The sequence below is a fragment of the Camelus dromedarius genome, chromosome 20 (genome assembly GCF_036321535.1).
Source record: "Camelus dromedarius isolate mCamDro1 chromosome 20, mCamDro1.pat, whole genome shotgun sequence".
Taxonomy (NCBI): domain Eukaryota; kingdom Metazoa; phylum Chordata; class Mammalia; order Artiodactyla; family Camelidae; genus Camelus; species Camelus dromedarius.
The window spans coordinates 28,554,763-28,581,502 of NC_087455.1; the positions used below are offsets into that span (position 1 = coordinate 28,554,763).

A 26,740-nucleotide genomic window follows, 5' to 3' on the forward strand; every position below is an offset into this window, starting at 1 on the left:
GAGACTTTCCACATTGAGGTGCACTTGGAAAGTGGTTCAGGTCCCTGCCACACATCCAGAAGCTGACACCCAGGACCTCTGTGCCTGCCCTGGGGAAGCCTTGGCCACATCCTACTCCTGTGACCTTGGACGTGGGAACATTGCTATTTCTAATACCTTGGGGGTGGGGTGGGGAGGTGGGAAGAGGAGCAGAAAGAGACAGAAATAGATGGGACACATGTCCACAGCCCCAAGCATACCCACCTGGAGATCCCCTGTGGCCTGGGCCCATAGGATTAGGCCTTGAGCCTCACACAGTCCAAGTCAAGGGCGTAATTTCAAGAGTGTCCATCCATCAGGGCTCTGTCATTTACCAGTGAGCCCCACTCTCGAGAAAGCTGGGACCTGTCTAGCAGCTTCCGTTTCCAAAGGGAAATAGGGTACATGGTGGTAGCTGGGCTTTTCTTAAAAGGAAGAGAAGAGAAAGGTAAAGAATATTTTCCTTCAACAGCATTGATAATAAGGTAAGAATAAGGTGGTTTCCTATAAACTAGAAGGATATTTCCAAAACACACAAGGGTAACAAAAATAAGAAAGAAAAGTAAAGGAAAAGAAATTATCCACTGGAGGTTTTTATAACAACAGATGACTGTGAATAGATAGTTAATAAAACAGTTCTGTTTAAGAAATATTTGCAAGCATCTGTAGTGTTCCAGAGTTTTAAAACCAGAGTCATATCCACAGTAACATGAAAAATACAAATGCCTTGCATGTGCCCTGATGTTCGAGTATCTCCCCACAGATAAGAAGCTGAGAAGAGGGACATTCTGAGAATTTAAAGAATGAGGTGGGGCCAGGGTTGCCAGATAAAATACAAGATGGCCTGTTCCACTTGAATTCCAGATAAAACAACAAATAGTTTGTTTAATATAAAAGCATGTTCCAAATATTGCATGGGACATACTTATAATAAAAAAATTATCTGTCATTTATCTGAAATTCAAATTGAACTGGCCATCACATAATTTTCATTTGTTCAACCTGGCAACCTTCAGTGGGCCTCTTATTCACCCCAGCAGGGGAAGGCAGAAAAATGAATTCTGGAAAGGAGGCTGGCAGGGGCATGCCTGGTGCGGGGGACTCCAGGGAGACCAGGCCTCCGGCTCCGGCTCCAGGGCTGCCATGTGGGGCCCTGGGGAAAGGCTCTGGGCCTCCTCTTGAAGCTCTGTCTCTCCGGAGGGAGCAGGCAGGGCCCAGCAGCTGCACAAGGAAGCCTTGAAAACAACCTGAAAACGATTCAGGCTTCTCCGGGCAGCTGCCAGCACATCTTCAAGTGCGCCAGGGCCCCCAGACCACACGCTGGGCCACCTCCCATGGGCTTGACAGGTTGCCCTGACCCCCTGGGGTACAGTAACACCGAGCCACACCTCAGCTGACCCTGTGGCCGCCCCAGCCTGCACTGACCTCTCCTTCAGGCCTGTCTGTCAGCCCTGCCTCCTGCTGAATTTCCCCACATTCCCTGGGGCTGAGGTCACTGAAGAGCCATGGGCCTGTCCTGCAAGGCTGAGTGCCAGTCCGCGGGCATTAGCTGCACGGCCGGTTGTTTGTGTGCTGCCCGCAGGTGCCCTGGGAAGGTGAAGTGTGGGCACTTGCTCCCCCAGGGCCCTGGTGGGAAATCACTGGGTGAGGGTCCAGCGGTCTCTCCCAAGAAGGTGAGTGGAGCCTGCCTGCCTGGAGGCCCCTGGGAAGCTGCAGACCCTCCACCCCTGCGGGCCCCCTGCGGACCCCCTGCTCTGCTAGCTCTGAGGAGGGGCAGGCCTCCTCAGGGCCTGTTCTCAGGCCCGTGTGGGAGCTGTTCTTGTGTCCTTTCCTAGTGAACAGGGAGGGGACAGGGAGGGAGAAAAAGGGCCTGCCCTGGGAAGTCACAGCTTAAGTGGTGGACCAGAGTACTCACTGGAGTGCTGAGAAGGGAAGGAAGGACAGCCTGTGAGCAGAGCATTGCTTTGATAAGCATCTCCTGTGAGGTGCTTTTACTCCCATTTTTACAGAAGATGAAACTGAGGCCCAGAGAGGTTGTGGAACTTTCCTCAGGTCACACAGTAAGTGCTAGAATCAGAACTCCCACCCAGACCACCCTGACTCTTAAAACCTGGGCCCATTCTATTCCTCTTTGCTGCCCAGGAAATTTCTGGCCTAGCTCAGGAGGAAATATCTACTGTCGACTCTGTTGTTCTTCTGTGTCAGGTTCCTGTCTCCCCCGTTGCCCCCAAGACTTGGCTCGTGACTGTGAAATTTCCACTAGAAAATAATTCTGAAAGGAAATAGCTGTACTTGTCTGTGTCCACGCCAGGAACCCCACTGCCATGCTCTCAACCCTCCTCTTACAGAGCTGAGGGAGCACGCAGGGCCAGGCTGTGGTGGTCTTGGTGGCACACTGGGAATTGGCCCCAGCCTCAGCTCTGGTGTGGTGCATTTGGTAATTCCTGACAGACTGAAAATCAGCTTCTTAAACCTGGCCAGTGTGGTTGGTTGAGTTTGGTGAAACAGTAGGATATAAGCCCCTGCGATGCCCCACCCCCACCCCTGAGGGATCCTGTGAGTTGTCCTTGTCCCTTTAGCCCTCCTCAGATGTCCCCCACAGAGGGCTCAAGCCTTCCTTATCTTGGGCATTTCTCACGTCTCTGACACTCCTGCCCGCTGGGTCACTGTTCCTCCCCGTCAACACCTCAGAGCAGTAAGATGACATGAAACTTCTGGGCGTGGTGAGGAGAGGGCCAGGGCTGGGGCTGGAGAGGCTGGGAGGGAAGAGAGAGAGCTCTGTCTCTTCTGGTCAGGACCTCCACGCGTGTATTTCTTTATTTGCTCTCACACACGCGTTGGCTGGATGGGGAACCACAGGAGGAGACGGAGGCTGGCCGTGGTAATACCAACCAGGTCCCCGCACAGCCCAGGCTCTTGGCCCAAAGTCTGTATTCCCAGAGGCACAGCTTGTTAACCAAACGTCCTTAAAAAGGGCTTCCAAGCTCTGCTTGCACCTCCTTTGCTGAGGATCGACTCAGTAGCATTTCTCAGAAGCACTTCTCTCTGTCACATCTTGCAGCTCCTCTAAGTCTCCAGAAACATGCCGCCTACATGATATTTTCTCTTGGCTGAAGTGTGGCTGTTGGAGCCAGACTGCCTGGGTCCACATCCAGGTTCTGAACCTTCTCTGACCTGAGCGTGTTCCTTAATCCCTCTCTGACTCAGATCCCTCGCCTCTGTTGTGAGGGGCTATATAAATGTTAGTAGCCACCGTTATTGTTACTTTTATGATTATTCTCCTCCCACATCGCCAGTCCACTCTTTATCAACGTGCTGTCTTCCTGACTGAGCAGAGCCATCCTTACGGGGTGGCCTGGCATGTTGGAAGAATATAGACTCTCACGTGGAAATGAACCTGTGCCAAATGTTTGAGGTGTGGAGACCCCTAGAGATGATTCTCAGGTGGGAAGAAGTCGCACGCTATTGCACTGAATGGAAAAGGGACCTGCCTGCAGACAGGGGCATGTCTCCTAGTGGTGGGCGAGCTTCTGCTTTAGGTCCACACAGTTCAGTTCAGAGGAAAACTCATCAGACGCTTGCTGAATGTGTCCAGATGGAGACTGCAATTAAGACACTTGCACAGTAGGACTTTAGTGGGTTGATGGGTGGCTCCCCAAAGATACGTCCATGTCCTGGCCCCCTAAACCTGTGAATGTGACCTTAATTTTGAAAAAGGGTCTTTGCAGATGTAATTAAGAATCTTGAGACAAGGTCAGTCTGGATTACCCAGGTGTGCCCTAAATCCAATCACAAGTGTCCTGGTAAGAGCAGAGGAGAAGTCATAGATACAGAGGAGAAGGCAGCATGAAGACCGAGGCAGAGAAAGCCTGGCGCCACCAGAAGCAGGAGGAGGCAAGGAAGGGAAGCTGGAGAGAGTGCAGGCCTGAGAACACCTTGACCTTGGGTTTTTGGTCCCTAGAACTGTGAGAGAATTAATTTTTGTTCTTTTAAGCCATGTAGTTTGTGGTAATTTGTTTCAACAGCTACAGGAAATTAATAACAAGGACCAACTGCAAACCACAGCCCCCACCCACACCGAAAGGAGAAGATAAGGGGGCCATGGTCTGATGTGATGAAGACAGAAGTGAAACTCTAAGGATCAATGAAGGACTTTTATCAGGTTTGCTGCCTATGATGGAGTGGGTTGTGCACTGCACAACATGGGGCGGGGGCGGGTTGCCATGTACAGCACGGTTGCAGATTTGAACATTGATTGCTTTGTTTTTTCCTGTAGGGGTCAGTAAGGTGTCTTGAGGACGAGGTGCCTCTTCCTAAAACACACAAACGTACCCTATGACTTGTTGGGTTTTGGTGAGAAACATCTGGATAGCCCTGTCCAATAGAATTTTCTGTGAGGATGGAAATGTTATCATTGCACACCCAGTAGAGTAGCCACGTGTCACACATGACTCTGGAGCACTTAGAATGTGGCTTGTGCAACTGAGGAGCTGAATTTTAAAATTTATTAAATTTTAGCTAATGTGTATTTAAAAAGCCATGTGTGGCTGGCTGCTACCATATTGGACACGCAGCTCCAAGACAAGAAAATGGAATCTCAGGACTGCTTGATGCAGAACCGAGTCACCAGGGCATGGCCACTATTCATCTGATATTGTTCAGGGGCCCTCTGCAACTGTACTCCTTGTTGAGTGGGGGTGAGGGGGTTAGAGACCAAGACGGTGGCAGAGGGGGTGGCAGACAGTGAGGAGTGCCCAGGAATATGAGAAACGCCGAACTGGATGGGAGCAAGCATCCCACAGCAGAAGGAAGAGAGAAATGCTTGCCAGAGGAGGCAAGAGATTCCTTTCCAAATTGCTAGCTTTCCCCCCTCTTAGTGACTCTTTATGAATCTGTCATGAAATTAGCTAAACTCTTTAGAACCTATTTTTGCTTTTATCTCTCAATTTGGAATAGTGAACTTTTATATGGAGATAATCATAGACGTGCACGGGGGTGCTGTCTGGGGGCTTCTGGGCCTCGGGGTCATTCATTCCTTGAAACTGGGCTCTTTGGGAGCAGGTCTGTTTAAGCTCTCCTTCAAGTCTGCTATGAGAAGGTGGGAGCCCTCCCCATTTCCTCCACCTCACGTTGCCTGTGTGCAGCTGTGTGTGAGCTGGGTGTGGTGTCCAAACTCCTGTCTGGAGAGCAGAACTTTTGCCTGGCTAAAGGTTCATCCCTTGAAGGGACCTAGAGACTTCTCCGAGGTGGGAAGAGAGGTCTGATACATTTGGTGATCATCATACTCTCCCCAAATGTTGGCAAACAATGAGAGTGAATTTACGGGAGACTTTTAGGGGTAAGTGCCAGCCAGACAGTGAGGACCTGGCTACTCTGGCAGCATCAGCATCGCCTGGGATCTTGTTAGACTTGCAGACTCTCAGACCCGCCTGTTGGAATCAAGACTCTGTTGTGAGGACCCCCAGGTGATTGGAGGCTTGAAAGCATTGCACTAGAACACAGCCCATTTCCTGGCCTTGATTTATGGGCTCGAATTAGTTAACAGAGTTGAACTGACCTTGCTGTTTTGGAATTTTGTTGGCTTCACTACCTTGGAGAACCTTCCTGTAAGATATAAATCCACCAAAATGTTTTCCAAGCTCGATTACCCTGGATGGAATCCCCTCTGAGGCAGTGGGTGTTCTGAAAGCTGAAGATCCCTGATCTTTGAATGGGCGACACTGGGAGTGGCGGGGAGTGTGCGGACCTCCTCTCAGGGTCAGCTCTGAAGCTTGGCTCTGCATCAGTGGCAACTTTTCCTGCCACACCTGAGAGGACCTTGGCTCTGCTCCCCGGAGAACAGTTGCAGTATCTCCAGCCTCACCCGTGGCTTCCTTGCACCAAAGCCTGGCAAAGTGGTGATCCCTCTCAGGATTTTCTGAAGAAAGCCAGCAGCCCATGGCAGATATCAAAAAAGCATATGAGCCGACTGTCAAAAAGCTTAAAGACACACAGAGTCACACGATTAGAAAGTGGACTTAGCACGTCCACAGCATCCATACAGCAGGAGAGGCAGCTGTTGAAAATAATTTTCTTAAGGGGTTGTTAATTTCACAAAAAAGTAGATCGTAAAATAGAATTACAGTCTTTTTCATTTTTTCAAATAAAGATATATCTATATTCAGAGAAAAAACATCTGGAAGGATATGTTCCAAAATTATGGTGTCAGTGCTCTATATCCCACCAGGAACAAAGTGCAGTCGGGTTTACCGGCAGCTTGGATATTTTCCTCTTATAAAATGTTCTGGTAGTGGGAGGGTATATCTCAGTGGTAGAGCGCATGCTTAGCATGCATGAGGTCTTGGGTTCAATCCCCAGTACCTCTATTAAATAAATAAATAAATACACCTAATTACCTCCCTCCCAATGAAAAAAAGAGACAGAAGATGCTAGAAAGGAATTAGTATCAGTGTTGAGCTTGCAAGCAGGGCTGTGCTCTGGATTGGATGCTACCAGGAAACAGGGGTAATTTTGATTGGATGTCTTAATAATTCTCATCAGGATGAATGAAATGAGGCTATAATTGGTCAAAACAAAACAAAACAAAAACAACAGTCACTGATTTGCCAGAACAGGTGGATGTTTGGTTATTTTTGGAGTTTGGACGATGCTCTTGTTTTTGTTTCATTCAGACACAATCACAGAATGGTCTTGTCTTTGTCCTGCTCTTCACAGTGGCAGTGGCCTTGGCTGATGTTGGTGTTCTGTGGAGCTGGTTCTGCTCAACAGGAGAATGGCAGGCGACATTCTTTGTCCACAAGACCAAGGCCTGGCTGTGAGTACAGGCCAGCTCCAGCCATCAGGAGCTGCTCTGTTCTTTCTTACTGGGGGCGCCTCTGGGTGTGGGGATTAAGGGTGATTTTCACTTTTTACTTCATATTCTGGAAAAAGATTTAAAAAGAAAACCAATTATGTATTACATTTATCTTTAGAAAAATAGCAATTTCCTTTCTGGAAAATAAAAATCACCTGCATGAGAAAATGCCAAGCTGGATAAAGCACTGGCTGGCGCTTTTGGTGGGAGGGGCAGAAGGCCAGCTGAGTGCCCAGGAAGGAGAGCCACAAACAGCTGTCCAGCTCCACACCCTGCAGAGCAGCTCCACCCACTCTCCCAGGAGGCAGGCTGGGCGTGCTGGCGTTAGAGTTTAGATTGGATGGAACTTGGAGTTGCTCAAGACCTCACTCCAGGGTCCAGGTGGTAAGAAACATGGCTGGCTTGTCAACACTGGGTGGAGGCCACCTGGAAACTTTGGACACCTGCTTGGTGGGGTTGCCAGGCAAGACTGTGACAGGACAGAAAGCTCTGGCTCTCAACTTGACCTGCCCATTAGAATCACCTGGGTCACTTGATGCCTGCCCCGCCCTCCAGGGCTCAACCACCTGGACCAATTAAATCAGGATCCCTGGGGGTGGGGCACGGGCAGGAGCACTTCTTGGCTTCTTGGGAAATTCCTCCAGTTTAACCCTGCCTGGGCCGTTGTTCACTCTGCTTACATAATCTCTGCCTTCGTCTTTTCCACTCACTCACATCACCTCTGGGCCGGGTCAAGCCTGACTTCTCTCTCCTAAATCATGGCTGTCCTCCACGCTCCCTGACTGATCTTTGTAAAAAAATATAATCGAGGTCACTAGTTCTCAGCTTTGGCAGGTACTCGAATCACGAGGGGAGACTGCAAAGCACTCCCAGTGCCTGGCCCCACCCTGTGAGTTTCCATTGGTCTGGGGTGGAGCCCAGGCACTGGTATTTTTAATAAGTTTCCCCAGGGGATTCTGTGGGCAGCCAAGGTTGAGAAGGCCCTCCTGAAGTTCTTTAACCCCCCAGCCCAGCAGGGGCAATGTAAAGGTGCTAACCCTGGAAACTGAGGCGCAGGAGATCTTTACAGCTCCTCTAGGGAAGCGGGTCACTAGGGGAGGGGACTTTCTCCCCAGCTTTGCCAGAGAAGACGACGAGCTTTGTTCACGTCTGGGCAGTCAGGTGGTGGTGGGGGGTAGGATTTCAGCAGCTACAGTGATAGCTAGCACCTGGTGATGAGGTGGTCCCTGGCAGAGGAGACCTGGGAGAGGAAAGAGGTGGAGGAAAAGATGGAAAATTATGACCTAGCTGATGTCTTGAAACTCTTGAGGGGAACTTTCAGAGGGCTGGCACTGGCAGTAGCAGATGTGGGCAGAAGCTGGGGAAACAGCGAGCATCTCTCTGAACACTTAGCTGCAAAGAGCTCTGAGCTCCAGGCGAGGCCTGTAGTGGATGCTGTGGGGCCCTCGTCCAGGTCTCCCTTCAGGGCCCAGGCACTCCCTCTGCAGCTGCGGGGAGACTTGCCTGCTGGCTGCTTAATGCTGAATCCTTCCCCAGGAATTGCACTTGGAGGAAGGGAGCCACCAGGTTCAAGGCTCTGCCCTCTCCCAGGGCAGCCTGCATCCAATGGCTAGTCAGAGAGGAGGGCCACGTAGACGGGGACTCCTTGCCTTCTTTGAGGCATCCCTTGAGGCATCCCTTGAGGCATCCGGCTTCAGAGCTCCCCTCAGGTCATCTGAGGTGTCTGTGTCAGTTGCATCCCAGTTCAGCCTCGGCCTCTACCCAGTGCCCTCACTCCCCTGCAGGAGCTACTCCAGGATTCTCCTCGGCAAGCCTCCCGACATGCAAATCTGTCTGGAGCCTGTTTCCAGGTACCTAACCTATGAGAAAGGCCTTTAACAGATGTGTGTGGGTGAAGAGTGAGCAGGGCCAGAGAGCTGAAGGGGAATTGCATTAAGAACTGCTTTGGGGGCCTCGTGGAACATTTGTAGGTTCAAAGGACATGAAAACTGCAAATGTGATCATATAACTCCCCTGCTGAATATTCCTCAGTGACTCCCTACCACCTCTGGGATAACTTCTGAGCTCCTTGGCCTGATTTGTGAGTTCTTTTGTAACCTGACCACCTCTGTAGGTACCTCCTCCTCTCCCTTGCTTTCCAGGCAGTCAGAATTGTAGAGTTCCAAACCACCCCTACCTCCACACAAGCTCACTCCTCTTCTGGCCCGGAGGTTTTGTGTGGTCCAGGCCAGACCTTAGCCTTCTGCTTCTCCAGGGCCCAGAACAAAGGTACATCAAGCCGCAGGATAATTCCATGGCAGGGGCTGATTCATTCATTCAGTATTTTTTTTATTGTGGTAAAATATACATAAGATAAAATTTACCATCTTAACAATTTTTAAGTGTTCAGTGGCATCTAGTTTATTCACAATGTTGTATGATCATCATCCTATCTAGTTCCAGAACGTGTTCATCACTCCTAAAAGAACTCCCTATCCAGTGAGAGTAGTCACTTTTCAGTACTCTCTCCTCCCAGCCTCTAACAACCATTAATTTACTTTCTGTCTCTATGGATTTGCCTATTCTGAGTATTTTATACAAATGGAATCATACAATGTGTAGACTTTTGTGTCTGGCTTTTCTTTGCTTATAGTGTTCATCCACGGCATAGCAGGTATCAGTCCTCCATCCCTTTTTATGATGGAATAATATTCCATTATATGGATAGATCACATTTTGCTATCCATTCATCGGTCAATAGACATTTGAGCTGTTTCCACCTTTGGCAATAGTGCTGCAATGAACATTTGTATACAAGTTTTTGTTTGAATACCTGGGTATATATCTAGGAGTGGAATTGCTGGGTTATATGGTCACTCTGTGTTTAACTTTTTGAGGAATTGCTAGACTGTTTTCATAGTGGCTGCACCATTTTACATGCCCACCAGCAACGCAGGAGGGTTCCAACTCTCCATGTCCTGGTCAACACTTATTTTCTGGGTTTTTTTTTTTTATCCAGATTATAGCCATTCTAGTGGATGTGAAGTGGTATTTCATGGTGGTTTTGATTTGCTCAGTACATATTTTTGAGCCCCTACTGTGTGCCAGTCACAGGATTCTATAGAAAATGAAACTGACAAAGGTTCTGCTTTTGTGGAAGTTCCATCCTTGTGAGGGGATGACACAGGAGAATGGAGTTAGGAGACTTAACTCTGTTGTTATTAGGACATTAGTACCATGGGCTGCAGCTGGGAAAGCAGAGAAGCGCGATCTTTCGGCCTCTTCTACCCCCCGCCCTGGCAGTGTAGGGCAGAGTCTGTGAACTCAAAAGCTTGCGGGGCACCTCCAGAAGACAGAGCCAGGGGTGAGTGCATGTGCATCTGTGTGTGTACTGGGGGGCTGGCCCTATGGCGAACTAGGGAGCACCAGCCCTGCCTCCAGGGGTGGATGCTGCTTAGCCCTGTTTTATTACTGCCACGTGGTAAACAGACCTGGGTCTTGGCCACGCTCTGGATCGAGATAAGATTTTTACATGAAATCTTCCCATTTTACATGATGGCGCAGACAGTTTTTAAAAAATTGAAGTGTAGTTGATTTACAGAGTTGTCTTAGTTTCTGGTGTACAGCAAAGTGATTCAGTTATACACATATATGTATATTCTTTTTCAGATTTTTTTCCATTATAGATTGTTACAAGATTTTGAATATAGTTCCCTGTGCTATCCAGTAGGACCTTGTTGTTTATCTATTTTATATAAAGTAGTGTGTATCTGTTAATCCCAAACTCTGGATTTATTCCTCCCCTGCCAGTCCCTTTTTGGTAACTATAAGTTTGTTTTCTATGTCTTTGAGTCTGTTTCTGCTTTGTAAATAAGTTCATTTGTATCATTTTTTTTTAGATTCCACATATAAGTGATATCAAAATATTTGTTTTTCTTTGACTTAGTATGGCAATCTCTAAGTCCATCCATGTTGCTGTAAATGGCAAAATTTCATTCTTTTATATGGCTGAGTAATATTCCATTGTATCTATATAGTACATCTTCTTTATTCATCTGTTGATGGACATTTAGTTTGCTTCCATGTCTTGACTATTATAAATAGTGTTGCTGTGAACATTGGAGTGCATGTCGCTTTTCAAATTAGAGATTCCTCTGGGTGTATGCCCAGGAGTGGGATTGCTGAATCTTATGGTAGCTCTATTTTCAGTTTTTTAAGAGACCTCTATACTGTTCTTCATAGTAGCTGCACCAATTTACATTCCCACTAATAGTGTGGAAGGGTTCCCTTTTCTCCGCACTCTCTCTAGCATTTATTATTTGTGGAGTTTTTAATGATGGCCATTCTGACTGGTGTGAGGTGATACCTTGTAGTTTTGATTTGCATTTCTCTAATAATTAGTGATGTTGAGCATCTTTTCATGTACCTGATGACCATCTCTGTCTTCACTGGAGAAATGTTTGGGTCATCTGCCCATTTTTTGATTGGGTTGTTTGGCTTTTTTTAAAATATTGAATTGTATGAGCTGTTTGTATGTTTTTGAAATTAAGCCCTTGTTGGTTGTGTTGTTTGCAATTTTTTTCTCCCATTCCATAGGTTGTTTTTTCTTCTTATTTATGGTTTCCTTTGCTGTGTAAAAGATTATAAGTTTGATTAGGTCCCAGTTGTTTATTTTTGCTTTTATTTCTATTGCCTTGGGAGACTGACCCAAGAACTCTTTGCTACGATTTATGTCAGAGAATGTTTTGCCTATGTTCTCTTCTCGTAGTTTTATGGTGTACTGTCTTATATTTGTCTTTAAGGATGGTACAGATATACAAAAAAAATTGTCTGAGGGCTCATTTTGGTGAACTGCCCACCAGTTTGTGATTCTGACATGGATGTATTTCCCAGAAGCAGAGCCTCATTCACAGAGTCAGCAGCTCCAGGGGAGGACCTGGGACTCTGCCTTCTTAACAAGCCTTCTCTCTGCCCTGTCCTCCCCCAGGTGGTCTGATGCTGCTGGATTTTGAGAACCAGCAGACCGGTGTTGTAAGGAAGGCTGCATCCCACGAGGCGGAGGGCTGGGCAGGCGGAATCTCATTCCCTGTTTGTGCAGGCCCTGGAGTGCCCGTGGCCTGGTCCCAGTTTCTCAGGGCAAACGGCTGCCCAGAGTACACATATCCATGTGCCAAGAACAGGGGAGGGCGGAGCAGGCCCTGCAGGAAGAGCACACCCCCTCCCCAGCCTCGCTCTGGCTCTCCACAGCCCCATGTGATTAGATGCCGGTGGCTTTTACCCTAGTGGGCAGTGCTACCACAAGCCCTGATGCCTGTGGCTTCCTGGTGAACTTTCTCTGCATGGGATGCCTTTGGGGAGATGGCCCAAATAGAGACGTCAAGTTCTAGGAGAAGGCAGCTGCGGGCCTATGGATAGATGGGTGTTAAGCAATATGTTTATCAGACTCTTGCTTAATGGTCATAACTGCAGTTAAGACTAGCAGTTCTCTGGCAGGCATGTTGGTTCTGAAAATCCACAGGCTCCTCTTTCCCATCTGTGAACCACGTGGCCTCTGGAAGGTGGTGTATCCTGAAGCCACCATGACACTTCTCGGGATTTGGGATGCGCTGCGGGATTAGGATTCTAATCCAGTATTTAGAGGTTCAAGAACTACAGAAGGGCTCCTTCCCCCTCCATGTCTCCTGTCAGCTCTCTAGTGGCGAGGCAAGTGGATGGAGCAGATATGTTTGTTGGCAGAGAGAGCGACATGGAAGAAAAGATAAATCTGGGGTCCGCCTTTATGGGGATAATCATCAAAGGGAGCCATTCCACTCACCCCACTGGCCCCCAAACGCTCGTTTACATAATGCAGCTAAAGAAGGAACTTTGGTCTATTTCCCCAACAGGAAATAACAAGAAACAAATTAATAAGCTATGTTTCTATGTACATTTATATACCTAAAGGGTTTATTTAAGCAACTTCTTCTGCCTAGATTACTCTCAACAAATAGTTTTAGTTATTAGGAGCCATAATCAACATAAAATATAACTGCTGTTACAGTCTTAATATCTGCAATAAAACATCACACTCGGTAGAGATTACTGCTGCTAAAAGGAAAGCGCTAACGTTCACCGAGCACTTACTGCAGGCTAGGCTCAGCACCAAGCGCTTTACTTGGATTATCACTTAATCTTTACAACCCTGTGAGACTTAATCCTCAAAATCACCCAACCAGGGAGGTAACTGTACTATTTTACAGATGGGAAAACTGAACCTTAGTGGCTGAATGTGCTAGATGCTTTACGTGGTTCATACCATGTAATCCTTTGGCCAGTCCTTGAGATTCCCCTCCCAAGCCCTGTGTAAGTATTACTGCCTTTTTAATGGATGCGGGACCTGAAGTGTCAGTGCCTCAAATATGCCCACGATCAGACAGCCATTAGGTAGAGGAGACTGGATTTGAACTCAGGGAGATAGAGCTCCAGAACCCACCCCTTACCCTTTAAGTTGTATCAGGCAATGAAACACAGTTTAGACAGCCAGACGCACATGAGTATGTTCGTTGTGTCAGTGTTTGTAAAGGGGAAACAGCTAGAAATTATGCAAATGTCCGTCAGAAGGGGAAGGGTCACACCAGTTAGGGTGCACACACTCTAGACGGTACAGGCAGATATTCAAAGGAGCGAGGTGGATCTTATATGCACTGATGTGGAACGGTGTACATTACATATTAAGTGATAAAAGCTACTTGCTCAATAATATGCACAGCATAATACCACTTAAAAATAGGAGGGTATGTTGTATGAATTGGGCAGACTCGTGTTCGGTAATTCGAGGAGAGTTTAATAAAAGGAATCCTTGTAGAGTTGTGGGCAGGCAGGACATGGGAGACCAGCAGGCATGGCCCTGGTGCCCTGGGGAGCGTAACACTGGGGGCTCTGTCACCACCGGCGGGAGCCCAGAGACAGACTGATGTGGAGGGGTCACCCCACACGACTTGTGACTTTCCTCAAGTTACTTCGCTGAGACAGCCAGGGTGGGACATGGAAAATCAATTCCCTGAACTCACCCTCCTCCGTCCCGCCAGTCTCCACCTGGTGTTCTGCATTTGCCAAACCCACCGGGAAGCCAGAAGGGGACGAGACCTTTACTGCAGGTTAGCCTTCCCAGGGCACGTTGGGGCGGGGGGTGGAGAGTGGACCTGGAGGGCCAGTGAAAAGTTCCCAGCACATTAAGACTTACATACGTATTTGTAAATGCCTAGGAAAAGGATCCGAGAGGGTGAATACCAAATTGGTTAGGGAGGTTTCCTCTGGGAGGCAGGATTTTTTTTGCTGTATGGTCTATATTGTTTGAATTACAACAAAAAAGAGGCACAGCTTGAGTGAGACTGCAGCCACTAGCCCTGGTTCTCTTCCTGTTTCTGAATCACGCTGCTCCTGAGGAATGGTGGGCGGATTGTAATTTCCAAACACAGCCACACCAACATCCATCCCACATCCACCCCTTGTGTGATTATCCACCCCCTGTGTGATTTTCCACCCCACTGCTCTTCTTACAGAGTGACATTGACCCTCCTCCATGGACAGGTGGGGTATGTTTCACCCCCTTGGACCCGGGTGGAACTTTTGAGATTCTCCTGACCCACCAAGTGCTGTGGAAGCGAGGCTGTGCTACTCCAAGACTAGGTCATAAAGGGCAACACAGCTTCTGCTCCGTTCTCGGAAGGTGTGTCTGAGAGCCCTGAGCCAACGCGGAAGGGGTCTGGGTGCCCTGAAGTGGCTGTGCTGGGGAGAGCACGTGCAGAGGCCTTAGAGCAGAGCTGAGAGATGCCCAGGGAGCCCCAGCGGTGGCAGCCCCCGGGCCAGGCAGCAGGCCTGTGAGTGTGGAGGCCTTAGGGGTGACCAGCCGCTGTGGGACTGCAAGCCCACGAGAGACCCCCAGCCAGAATTGCCCAGTCGAGCAGCCCCCAGATTCCTAACTCTTAGAAACTGAGAAAGATAATAAACTAATACTGTAGTTTTAAGCTAAGTTTTGGGGTGCTTTGTTATTCAGGAATAGGTCCGATTCAAGCTGGGAGGAAGCATGAGGACTAATTTCCAGCAGGCCTCCTGATGTATCGTGGAGACTGTCCGTGTAGAAGAAAGAGCACAGTGGACGGGAGTGGATAGCTCAGTGGCAGAGCGTGTACTTAGCACGCACGAGGTCTGGGTTCAATTCCCAGTACCTCCATTAAAATATAAATCAATAAAGTCTTAAAAAAAAAGGAAGAAAGAGCAGAGTAAGGGTTCCCACTGTCTCCTCACCCTTGACCCAGGAATCTAAGCATTTTGTCCTTCATACTCACGTGTCCTCTCCCAGCCTATCTGTCTCAGGGACCTTATTGTGCCAGTGTCCATTCCTGACTTCCTTTCCCTTCCCTGCTCCCCCACCACTTCCTCCCAGAGCAACCTGTCTCAGTCTTCGTATTTCCTCTCTGCCCCACCCCCCACCCTGGGAGCACCCAGAGGATCCTGGCCCTGCAGTGCGTGGGGGCCGGACTGAGAGACCTTTCTCACTCTTGTCTATTGGGCTGTGGACTTGGGGCCCTTGGGTCCAGACAGGACTCTTCCCCTCTTCTTCCTGGAACTGGCACCTCCCATGACTCTGACCAAGAACTGGAATGGGAGCTACCACTTTCTTACAGACCACTCCCCCCACCTTGCCTGCTGTAGACCTGCCAGGAGAGAGCCCTTTCTGGAAGGTTCCAACTTGGGAGCACCGGGAGAGTGCGCTGACTGCAGCTCCCCTCTGTGTGTGGAGGAAATCAGGCTGCAGGTGAAGAGGGTCAGCCCAGCCGACAGGAAAAGAGGGACTAAAGACCAAGACGGAAAGTCTGAAGTTCCCTTTGTTCCTGTCACCTGTCTTCTGAGCCCCACCTGCATCCACCCCCTCCCATGATGGGGGTGGAGGTGGGACCCAAGCTAGCACAGACCTCTTCTTGCCTGTTTGAGCTGGAGTCAGGAAAGTGTAGGAGGCACCACATGGCTGAGTTTTCATCTGAACTTGCCAAGCTGTGTGACCTTGGGCAGGTTACTCAGTGACTTTATGTGTAAAATGGGGACACTAATCATTCCTTCCTCCTAGAGTTGTTGAGAGGAATAGCAGTTAAGGTACAGAGGGCTTGGATAGGGCCTGGGGACAGTAAATGCTGTACAGTGTTACCTGTTTTGACTTTTACTTGAACTGGATTTTTTGTCACGTCAGCTGGAGGAGTCTTGATCAAGACAAAAACCTTCCCCACTTGCCTCTGGGTTAAACTGTTCCCAAGCACCCATATGTCCCAGGATCAGGAAATTGCCAAGCCACGGGGGTGTGCCAGGAAATGTCAATCAAGTATTTGCCGTGGTGCCTGCCATCCGCTGCTGAACCGGCCTGCTCCCACGCCCGGACAGGGTGAAGTCAGCATGGCCCCTCTCCCTGCCCTTTGACCTACTCAGGCTGTTTACCAGCTTCTTCCCTCTGGTTTGGAAACCAGCCCCCTCCTTCCTGGGTGTTTGCCTGGGTTGCAGCCTTGCCCTGCCTGGGTGTCTGCACCTACAGAAACCAGATGTGAAGTTGGCTTGTGGAGGAGTGGGCAGAAAACACCGTCTCTCAGGGTGTTTGATCCAGTTTCTTTCTAATTCTGTCAGCTTATCTGGTTACTTGCCTCGATTAAATATTTGTGCTTACCACCACCCAGAGAACTGAATTATGGGAGTGAGGGGATTTCTGGGGAGAGAGAATGAAAGGAAACTCAATTCAGTGGGGATTTTCTGGGAACCTACTGCATGCACATCATTGTATGGAGAGGTTGGAACTGAGGGAGATCCTCATGAAGGCGGGGCTAGTCCACAACTCCCCGTGTCGGATGACCTTCCTTTACTCCCAGCCTTGCCTCGGCCGCCTCCTCTGACTTCCAGGGGTGGGGCTGGGGGCTCTCTGCTGGGCTTGGGGCCCGCTGGGAGGCCAGGTCGTGGAGCAAGTCCAAATGAGGGGAAAATGCCAAGGCTGGAGTGGCGAACCCAGGAGAAGGGCTGGACCGTTGTGCTCAAATCCGAATCATGGCCTGGGAGCTCTGGGCCAGCCTGGGGTAGATCTGAATTGAAAGAGCAGAGCAGGGCCTGAGTTTCAGTGTGTGGTGCAGAGATGGAGTAAGGGCTGACAGGCTAAACCAAGAGCCAGGCCAAGGGGTCCCAGCAGAAGAGGCTGTCCAGGCAGCCTGGCCTCTTCTTGAAATATTCTGGAATGCAGAGCTCACAGAGACACTTGATTTTCTAAGAAACAGTCCTTGGGATAATAGCATCAAAAACCAATCTTTTGCCATACCAGTGGGGAGAAGGGGACTCATGCTCTGCTTTGCTGTTTCACTTATGCCCAGGGAAGGGCAGGGCTGTCTATAGGGATCTGAACGCTCTTGTGGGCTATAGGCCCAGGCTGGGACTGGGGCAGGGTTTGGCATTTACTTAGCAGGCTCCAAAATCTGGCTCATAACCAGAAGGAGGGTGAAATGAGTGAAGACCACTTTGCTCTGCTTGCTGTCTTCAGTCAGATATTTGGTTTGGGTTAGTTTATCTTGATGGTCCCTTTCATCATTCATTCATTCATCATGAATCATGATAATTCAGTCATCACTCACTCACTCAATATTTCTTAAGCTCCTTAAGCAAAGCACTGTGCTGGGCGCAAAACTTCCATTCCTAAGAGCTTTACATGCATCATGGATTCTCTCACTTAACTCTCAGTTCAGTTCTATAAGATAGGGATGCAGTTCTGTTCTGACAGTCTGTGAGTCTATGTGGTCACTAATTTATCCAAGGAAAGGCTTCTTGTGTGCCCACTATGTGCCAGGCATTGTTCTAGGTGCTGAGAACAGGACCAAGTCCCCACTCCCGTTGGGGAGAGATACAGTTCGCAGGGAAACCATACGTACATGAGACCATTTCAAGCAGTGGAAAGTGCTCTAAAGAAAGCAGCAAGGACCGTGTTGGCGGGCGGGCGGGCGGGTGGCGGCTGATGACGACCGTATCTCCTGTACCTCTATGTGTCTTCCTGGAAGAGTAAGAAGGAGGCTAGAACCCCGGGCCTCTGCTAAGTGGAACTTGCGGGCTAGTCAAAGTGTGAACTGGGCCAGGAGTTGCGAGACCCCATTTGTGCCGCTCCACCAAGGTGGTGGCAGGTTATGGTTTATCACAGTAATTCCCTGAAGCGTGAAGCACTTGGCTGGTTCTGGAAGCTAGCAGGGGTCACAAGAGCTTATGCCACAAAAAGTGTGTATTGTGGGTCAGTTTGGGGTCATAACTCCTTCCAAATATGTTTAGGTGACTTTTTAAAACATTTGCTTTAGTTTTTAAAGGGCAAGATATACATACAATACTTGATTTGAAAGATATTAAACAGTATACACTGTGAAGTAAGTCTCCCTCTGGCCCCAGGCCCGCCCACCTCAGTCCACTCCCCAGTCTAGGTTCAGGTAAGCTCGAGGGGTCTGCATGGCTCCCGTGCTGGTCCATGGGCTTCTTACACACCTGCATGTGGACTGATACTCCTCAAAACTGACAGCCCTTGACCCTCCCCTTCTGCTCCCTGGAGAGAAGGCCCAGGGGAGAAGCCCAGAAGCCTTTGTGAGGCTGTTAGAGGGAGGAACAGAAGCAGGTCCTGTCTGAATGGGGGCAGACCCCGGCACGGCTGAGAGCATGGGTCTGGAGCCAGCGGGCCTGGGCACAAATCCTGGCTCTGCCTCTTTCTAGATGAATGGCTTGGGCAAGTGAAGGAACCTCCTCGAGCCCAGGCTCCTCCTTTGTAAGCTGGGGATAATCACTACTCCACTGAGACCTTGTGAGGATTACATGAGCTACTGCAGGTAGGCATTTGGCCCCATACCTGGCACACAGCTGAGTGACAAAAAGGGGCTGCTGCAATTGTCATGGAGTGGGTTCTGGGCACCCCCTGAGCCCACATTTTTATGCAAACTCGGGTCAAGGTTGCTCTCGTTAGGGTGTGGAAGTCATAGGTCACCTGCAATGCATGTGCCTGTGTGTGTGTGTGTGTGTGTGTGCTGGGGGTGGAAGTTGGAAGCTAATTCGACTGATTTCACTTTGGATTCTAACCTGAGTCCTGCTGCCCACCCACTGTCTGAGCGTGTGCTTGTGTTTGGCACCTCTGGGCCTCAACTTCCTCATCTAGTCGATGTCAGGATTGGTCTTGGTCATTTTTAGGCACCTCCAGCCCCAAGAGTCAGGAGTCTGCTCAGGAGGATAAGCTGGCTATGTGCCCTCACAGCTCTGGCCTTCAGGGACAGAATCTGGGCTAGAAGGAGCCTTGCCTGCTGGCGTGAGACGTGTTGGGGCCTGACTGCCTTCCCCACATTCTCTGTCTCCTGAGTTTTCTGTAACCCTTTCCTTTCCCTGACTCGGTTCCCGGGAGCAGGTCTACATTCCCTAGGCCCTTGCTTAGCCTGAGGAGGGTTCCGAGAGCTCAAGCAAGGCCCAGCTCCGAAGGAAGTTGAGTCAGGGGTGTGGGGACTCATACTCACGAGGGGCAGGAACCAACACGCCTCACTGGCCCCCGTGGGCGGCTGGGACAAAAGCCACTACTGCAAATCATTGACTGTACCTGTCATCCTGGAGCTGGGCCCCAGGCCGCCGTTGTCAAGAACAGGGCGAGTTGCTATGAAAATAAACCCTCTGCAGCTGGCAGCTGTGGGACGCTGGCCCAGCTGTGCTCACAGGCAATGTGCAGACCTGAACTCCTGTTTGACGGAGTTTGCGTTCATCCAGGCGGTGAAGAGGAAACTTCCTGGCAGGCACAGAAACCTCCGCGTTCCCTCCGGGAGAAGGAGCCCTGCAGGGAACGACCTATTCCAGCTGCGGGACGGGATGCCTTTGGAAAGAGCCTTATTGTGACTTCTCCTGCAGTAAGAGATTCGCTGGGGGATCTGGGAACACGCTCTGTACAGAGCAAAGGACTGAATTGTTCTTCCATAATTTCCACGTACAAATGAGAGTTCAGAAAGCCAGGCGGCACTTCAGGGGCGTGTCCTCTGTGCTGTGGCCATTCTGTGCTCATGCCTCGTTTCCTCACGTAGACGGGAAGCCACAGAAGGCAGGAAGCCAAAACAACCCGTACCTCCTGGTAGCTACCTTCCCCCACCCCACCCCAACCCCTGCCCTCCCAGCTCAGGCCACTTGCCTGACTCATAGTCCAGACCTCAGTAAAAGATACAGATAAATGCTTGTTGTTAGGGACGATGGTGAAGCTGGAACATGACCCGTGACCATGCAGAAGGCTGAGCTTCTCCAGAGAAACGGGAGCAGGAGCCTCCTGTCTGTCCCTCTGCACCCCCACACTCCCCCAGGGACCAGACACTGCTGACCGTGCATCTGCCTACACCCCCAGTCCCCAAACCCTTGAGAAGACCCAGTGAAGCGTGCCTGCCTGGGCTTTGGCCGCAGGGTCTCCCTGCATCCCCCTCCCTGGGCCACGCTGTGCATCCTGTGCTGCTGAAATCTGAGGGTCCCCCGTGAGAGGCACAAAGCCCATCTGGATGTCCTCAGAGATTTCATCTAGTTCTCATCGTTTGGGTCTACTACTAAGTTTCCTTCTGGGAGACAAGGCCCTTTTGGAAAGGCCTCTCAGAGCTGGCCCTGCTGAGTCTAGGGCAGGGGCTCTCTTGGGAGACTGGCTGCTCTGCCCCTCAGGGCTCCCTCTCCCCTTCTCTCCTCAGAGCCCGGGAGCCTGCCAGTCCCACCAGCCACACGCAGGAAGGAGGGAGGGAAGGGCTTAGTTAGGCCATCACGAGATGACTTCTGCCGCCTCCTATCTGTACGGTGGACTCCTTGTGTTAGCAGAGGCCTCTCCCACTGTTTCCAGGGGTAGGATCTCTTTCTGACATTGTGGTAGTGTGAATAACGGCCCCTCAAAGATGGTGACGTCCAGCTCTCTGGACGCTGGAAATAGGAAACTGCACATGGTCAAAAGGACTTTACAGATGTGATTTAGTTGAGGATCTTGAGATGGGAAACTTGTCGTGGTTTACCTGGTGGGCCCAATGTAGTTACAGAGGAACTTGGAAGAGGGACGCCGGAGGACAGAGAGGAGAAAAGACGCTTTGCTTCTGGCTTTGAAGATGGAAGAACTGGCCATGAGCCAAGGAATGCTGGCGCCCTCTGGAACCTGGAAAAAGCAAGGAAACAGATTCTCTCCTCGAGCTTCCAGGAGGAATACAGCTGTGTTGATTTTCGACTTCTGACCTCCAGAACTGTGAAAGAGTACATTTATGTTGTTTAAGACTACTAAATTTGTGGTAATTTGTTACAGCAGCAACTGGAGACGAATATAAACATGAACAAATGTCATGGCTCCTCCTGTGACTTTTTTTTTTTTTAGCATCTATTGACAAATAAAATATATTCAAATGACAAAAGGCCACCTTGAATTCAGTAATGCATGTACAGTTTGCTAACCAGACAGCAGCTACAAAGGTTCAAGAAATAGTATAACTCACACCCAGCTCATTCCAGGTGGGGGATTCATTCACTCATTCATGTGTTCTGAACATGACCTCTGACCCAGACTGTCTGGGTTCAAATCTCGGCTCTGTCATGTAAAGCTGTGTGACCTTTGGCACATACCTACTTTATATTATTGGGAGGATTAAATGACTTACTATGCAGAAAGCATTTGGAAAAACGCTCGGCACATTGTAAATGCTATGAAAGTGAGTATTATATTTTTAAAAAATTAAAACATAGGATAGCTGTGAGAGACATAATTTGGTCTGTCAATGGATAATGTATGGATAATTTTTAGTCCTGCTTTACTTCACTGTACTTTTATTTTTTAATAAGTCCCAAGAATACCTAGCCTTGCAGAGAGGAAAACACAAGTACTCATCTCGAATCAATACAAACACATTGATTCTTATTTAGTGGGTTCTCAGTCTGATCATGAAGCCTAATTCCTTAGACAGTCATTACTGCCATCAGCCAGAACTGGAAGATAAACCTGACTCCCAGTCCAACTTTTCTTACTAGGACCCTCCACATAAGACTAGTGTCTCCGGGGGCAGGGAAATAGCTCAGTGGCAGAGCAAATTCTTAGCATGCACGAGGTCCAGATTCAATCCCCAGTACCCTCACTGGAAAAAAAAAAAAAAAAAAAAAAAAAAAGACTGGGGTCCCAAAACACTGAGGGAGGAACAGAAAGTACAAGTGCCTGCAGAATGGCCATTTACCTCTCCTTTGTTCAGGTACTAGGCAGTGATATGCCCGGCCCTGGGGGTTGGGGGGCGGCCATGAGTCATGACTGGGTTAAGCCTGTTAATGGTAATCCTTTGCCGACTGGCTGGGCTTTGTGAACAGTTCTAGCCAATTAGACATGAGTAAAAGTTCAATGGTGGATCTCTGGGAAAGTTTTTCTTTCCTAATAAAAAGGAAAAGTTTAGTTATGGTTCAGTCAGAAAGACAGACACCACTCAGGTAGTTCAAGCAGGAAGGGGTTTAATACAGGGACTTAAGTGGTTACACAACTGCTGAAAGGGCTGGAGGAACGAAAGTAAAGGCAAACCAGCCTGGGTTCCCGGGTTGGCTGCTAGCTCTCAGAGTCAGGAAGCTCTAAGAACCGGAGGAGACGTGATCACAGCTGTCTACAGACCATAGCACATGATTTTCAGGCAAATTCCTAGAGGCCACTACAAAATCTCATAGGAGTTCTTCTCGTCCTCCTTCCAAATCTTGCACAGGTACCTCTCGTTAGGACAATCAAATCCAGATCCCTGCTAGCAAGGGATTCTGGGATCTGTAGCTCCCAGGCTCTTAGCCTCCATGGTAAAGGGTATGCATAGAAGGTGGGGAATGGTGCAAAGACACTCTGGTACAGACAGAACGTTTCTCTTCCTACTTTTGCACTTAAAAAAAAATTAGAATGAGAAGCATGGAACTACGAGGGAGTGTGTAACTCACTGGTAGAGCGCAGGCTTTCAATGCATGAACTCCTGGGTTCAATCCCCAGTACCGCCATTTAAAAAAACAAACAAACAAACAAATAAATAAATAACTTAATTATCCCCTCCCTCAAAATAAACACATAAACAAAAAAGCGTGGAACTGGTAAGGCACTCTTGTGACTACAAGGTGAAGGGCTTATTCCCTCCCTCCCTCTCTCATCCTTTCATTTTTCAACACACATGTACAGAGGACCATCCTTGGCAGAAGCTCTGGCCTTTGACTCTCCCTGGCCATCTGAGTAGCTACACTGGGGCACTAATAAGGATGACAGCAACAACTGGAATTTTTGAACACTTTTCCTTTTTTTGGCTGCATACTATACTAAGTATTTTACATGTATTATCTTATTTCATCTCTATCCGTGCCAAGTGATTTTATACATACACATCCTACACTTGGAGCATAATAGGAGCGCTAACAGGAGGACATGTACTTTGAATTCATCATGTTCCAGGCACCCATTCTGAACTCTACATATTTTAACTCATTTAATTCTTCCAACAACCCTGGAGGTACTTCTATTGTCATCACGCTTTTCATGCGGCTGAGGCACAGAGACATAGGGAAGTTAAGCTGCTTGGCCAAGGTGACCATCTAGCCAGTGGTGGAGCTGAGATCTTAAGTCAGGCAGTTTGGTACCAGAATCTGTGAATTTAATCACTGCTCTAGTCTAGAAGCTAATGATTGCGGCTGCTTTTTCAGGAGGTGGGCCCTGCGGGCCAACCTGTGTGGGAGATTTACTTTTACTGCATATCCCTACGTATTGTTTGACTTTTTAATATGTGTTTCTGAAGATAAATAAAGACACTTTTAAGCAGAGAGGTTAACTGGCAAATTCCATTTATTCTTCAAAACCAGGAAGGCTTTCTTGATCCTTCTCCCAGATCTTTGTCCTTCTCATCGTCTCTGTGGCTCTACCTGGTATCTGGTATATATACTCGGTTCCCAGGAAATGTCTGCTAAATGAACTTTCCCTAAAAACCACCTTTGCGCCTCCTAGCTTTCTGTCTCTCTTACGTGGCATTGACAATTCCTCCTAGAAAATGCCAGCTTCTCACTGTTACTCCTTTGCTCAAAAACCTTCACGGATCTGCTTCCGATGCCTGTTAGGTCTGAATGTGGCCTGAGTATCTAGGTTTTCCTGGGGCTAGCCTCACCCTGACTCACTAATGTTGCTCACAGTGCTTCAAATCCTATCCAGCCTTTAGGAGGCTACACGTGATTACCCCAAACCTCGGTGAGAGCTTTCTCCTCTGGCTCCAATCCAGAGAGTCTGTACCACTACAGTTTAGCACGCGATCTGCCTGGGAATGCCTCTTACTACTCCCTGTCCGAGGAGTGAGCAGCAATGTGGCAGCTCTCTCTCCTCCTCTGTTCCCCCTCTGCTCAGGACAGCATAGTGGACTCAACCAGCCCACAGGAGTGAGGCAGAAACTTTACAACAAAGGCTGACAATCTTACGGGTACTCACCATTCACAGATTGTCATTGGTGAACCAGCTGTAGACTTCCTTGCTTTATCTAAAAATTCTTACTTCTTGACACCTACATTTTTGGCTGCTTCGTAAGGATTGTCTTCCTGCTCTATCCCCTGGCAATTAATGGTCCTTTTTCAAATATAACATCTTTCTGATTCCCTCCTTCCCTTATGGCCTGCCCTCTTTCACCACAGCACTTCACCCTCCCTCAGGAAAGGGCTAATGCAGTTAGGCCTGTGCATCGAACTGCTTACTGGGCTCAACAAGCACCTCCAATCCAACAGGCCCCAAAGTGAACTCCTAGCTCCACCCCCACCTGCCAGCCTGTTTCTCCTCGGACTTGCCCTGTCCTGCTGGACAGCACTTCCACCCCCTGGGCTGCTCAAGCCAGAAATCAGGGAGTCAGCCTCTCTCCTATTACCATGACCACCCAACACTGTGCGTGCTCTGTCTCTTCTCCCAACTCCAGGACACATCAGAAGCGCATCTCTAACAGGTCCTCACCCCCTCTCTGGCCACTCCCTGTCACATACGCTATACTGCAGTCACGCTGGACTACATTCTGCAAAACTGTCAAGTGCTTTTCTACCTCTACACTTTGCTCAAGCTGTTCTGTCTCCTGGAATGCCCTTCTTCCTCTATGAAGTTTCATCTGTTTCCAGTACCTTTGTACACGAATGCATATATATGACTTATAAGGATTCATCTGTGTGCTCACTGACGGTAGCAAGTAAATATGGTGTTTAAGTATATTCACACTGTATTCTAGCTGTTTTAATTGTTGTCTCCCTTGCTTTATTTTGAGTTCCTTGAGGGCAGGAACTGGGCAGTAGAAAGGACCCTAAATCTAGACAACCATGAGGGGCATAAATCCAATTTAAACTCCCTGAGGACCTACTGGGAAGGATTTAGGGTGAAGGGCTGATTACTATGGTTGGCCCAAGCTGGGACCACTGCCAGCCCTGGACTGGTCCACCAGGACAGGATATCAGAGTGGCTTCCCACAGGAACCACAGAGATGCAGTTTGGGGCAGGGAAGGGGAGAGAAAGTTCTCAGAAGGAGGGCAGGGGCGTGAGGTACGGCTTCCAGGCAGATGAAAGGATACATATCCACCACACATACACTAGCATCTGGCTCCCACCGGGTGTGTCTCCTCTCAGCCTGAGGCTCATCCATGATTCATTCCAGCTCTTTCCTTCGTCATTCAACTTCCTGAATTTCAAGCCCTCTCCTCACCTGCACAGGGTGGCTCCCGCTTTGCCTGCTCGGAATGCCTTGTTGTTCCACCTGGTTCTAGTGAATGGTCCTGTTTTCCTTTGGGCAACTAATGCCTTCGACCTGAGCTGCCAATCACAGGCCCCGCCCCCAGGGGGTGGGCCCATGGCCCATGGTAAGCCTATCAGTTCTCTCCCTGAGAATTGGCATCCTAGGGGAGATTTTCAGAGCTGCCACAGCTATGTCCGCCCCTCAGAGACCTCCAGGGTTCCCACTCCGCACCCTCAGAGCTGCCTGCTCTTATCCTTCCTGTGGGCAGCCATTCCTCCATTTGGGAGCTTCCCTTGGGAGATGGTTTTGGATTCCTTCAACAGACGTGATCACTTCCTGCCTAGTAGCATTTTGTTCAGATCTTTTGGTATCTGTCACTGACTTGCATATAATTATTTGCCAACTCATCTCCATTCATTCAATCTTTATTCACCGTTATTCACATACTGATTATATATGCCCAATAAATTCCTCTTTTTGTTCAAGTTAGAATTGTATTTTACAGATTGGAACCCCCCAATAACCTGAGCTGATAAGCCATCCCAGGCCCAACAGAGCCCACAGGAGGGGCTACTGCCACGTACCCACCCTCTGCTCTAGCTGTGGTCATGCACTACTCTGTCCCAATGCAGGATCACTGCAAGGCCATATCTGAGCTGCTCGCCACTGTCCCTGCAAGTTTGTCTTGCCCCTCACCCCCACTGTGAGCAGTGGCGGGCAGACACCATAACTTACAGCACCTCTCCAGCTGAGCCCATGCTGTGTAATCCATTAATATGGATGGAGCAGCTTCCTTCAGCCTGTTTCCATGCTGGCTACCAGTGATCTTTCCACCCAGAGAATCCTTCACTTCCACTGGGGCAGAACAGATGGACAAGTATCTGGCTGGGACCATTCCTTCCCAGAAGCCTTCACTGACTTCCCATTGGCTGCCAAGGTCCAAACCCCCAGCCGGCCAGCGGAGACCCTCCCCAGCTGTATTAGTCTCCTGGGGCTGCCGCAAACTGGGGTGAAACAAAAGAAACATATTCTCTCACAGTTCTAGAGGCTAGGAGTCAGAGATCAAGGCGTGGGCATGGTGGTTCCTGCTGGGGGCTGTGAGGGAGAAGCTGTTCCAGGCCTCTCTCCTAGCTCCCGGTGG

General features: G+C 49.1%; 1 long non-coding RNA gene across 1 annotated transcript; it reads left to right on the forward strand.

Moving 5' to 3' along the window:
• The first annotated feature begins 4,047 nt into the window (after positions 1-4,047).
• Positions 4,048-21,191, forward strand: LOC135318695 (uncharacterized). The gene is made up of 4 exons (XR_010376972.1): positions 4,048-4,180; positions 6,733-6,832; positions 18,599-18,711; positions 19,628-21,191. It is a non-coding gene; the product is annotated as an uncharacterized LOC135318695 (long non-coding RNA).
• Positions 21,192-26,740: the final 5,549 nt, after the last annotated feature.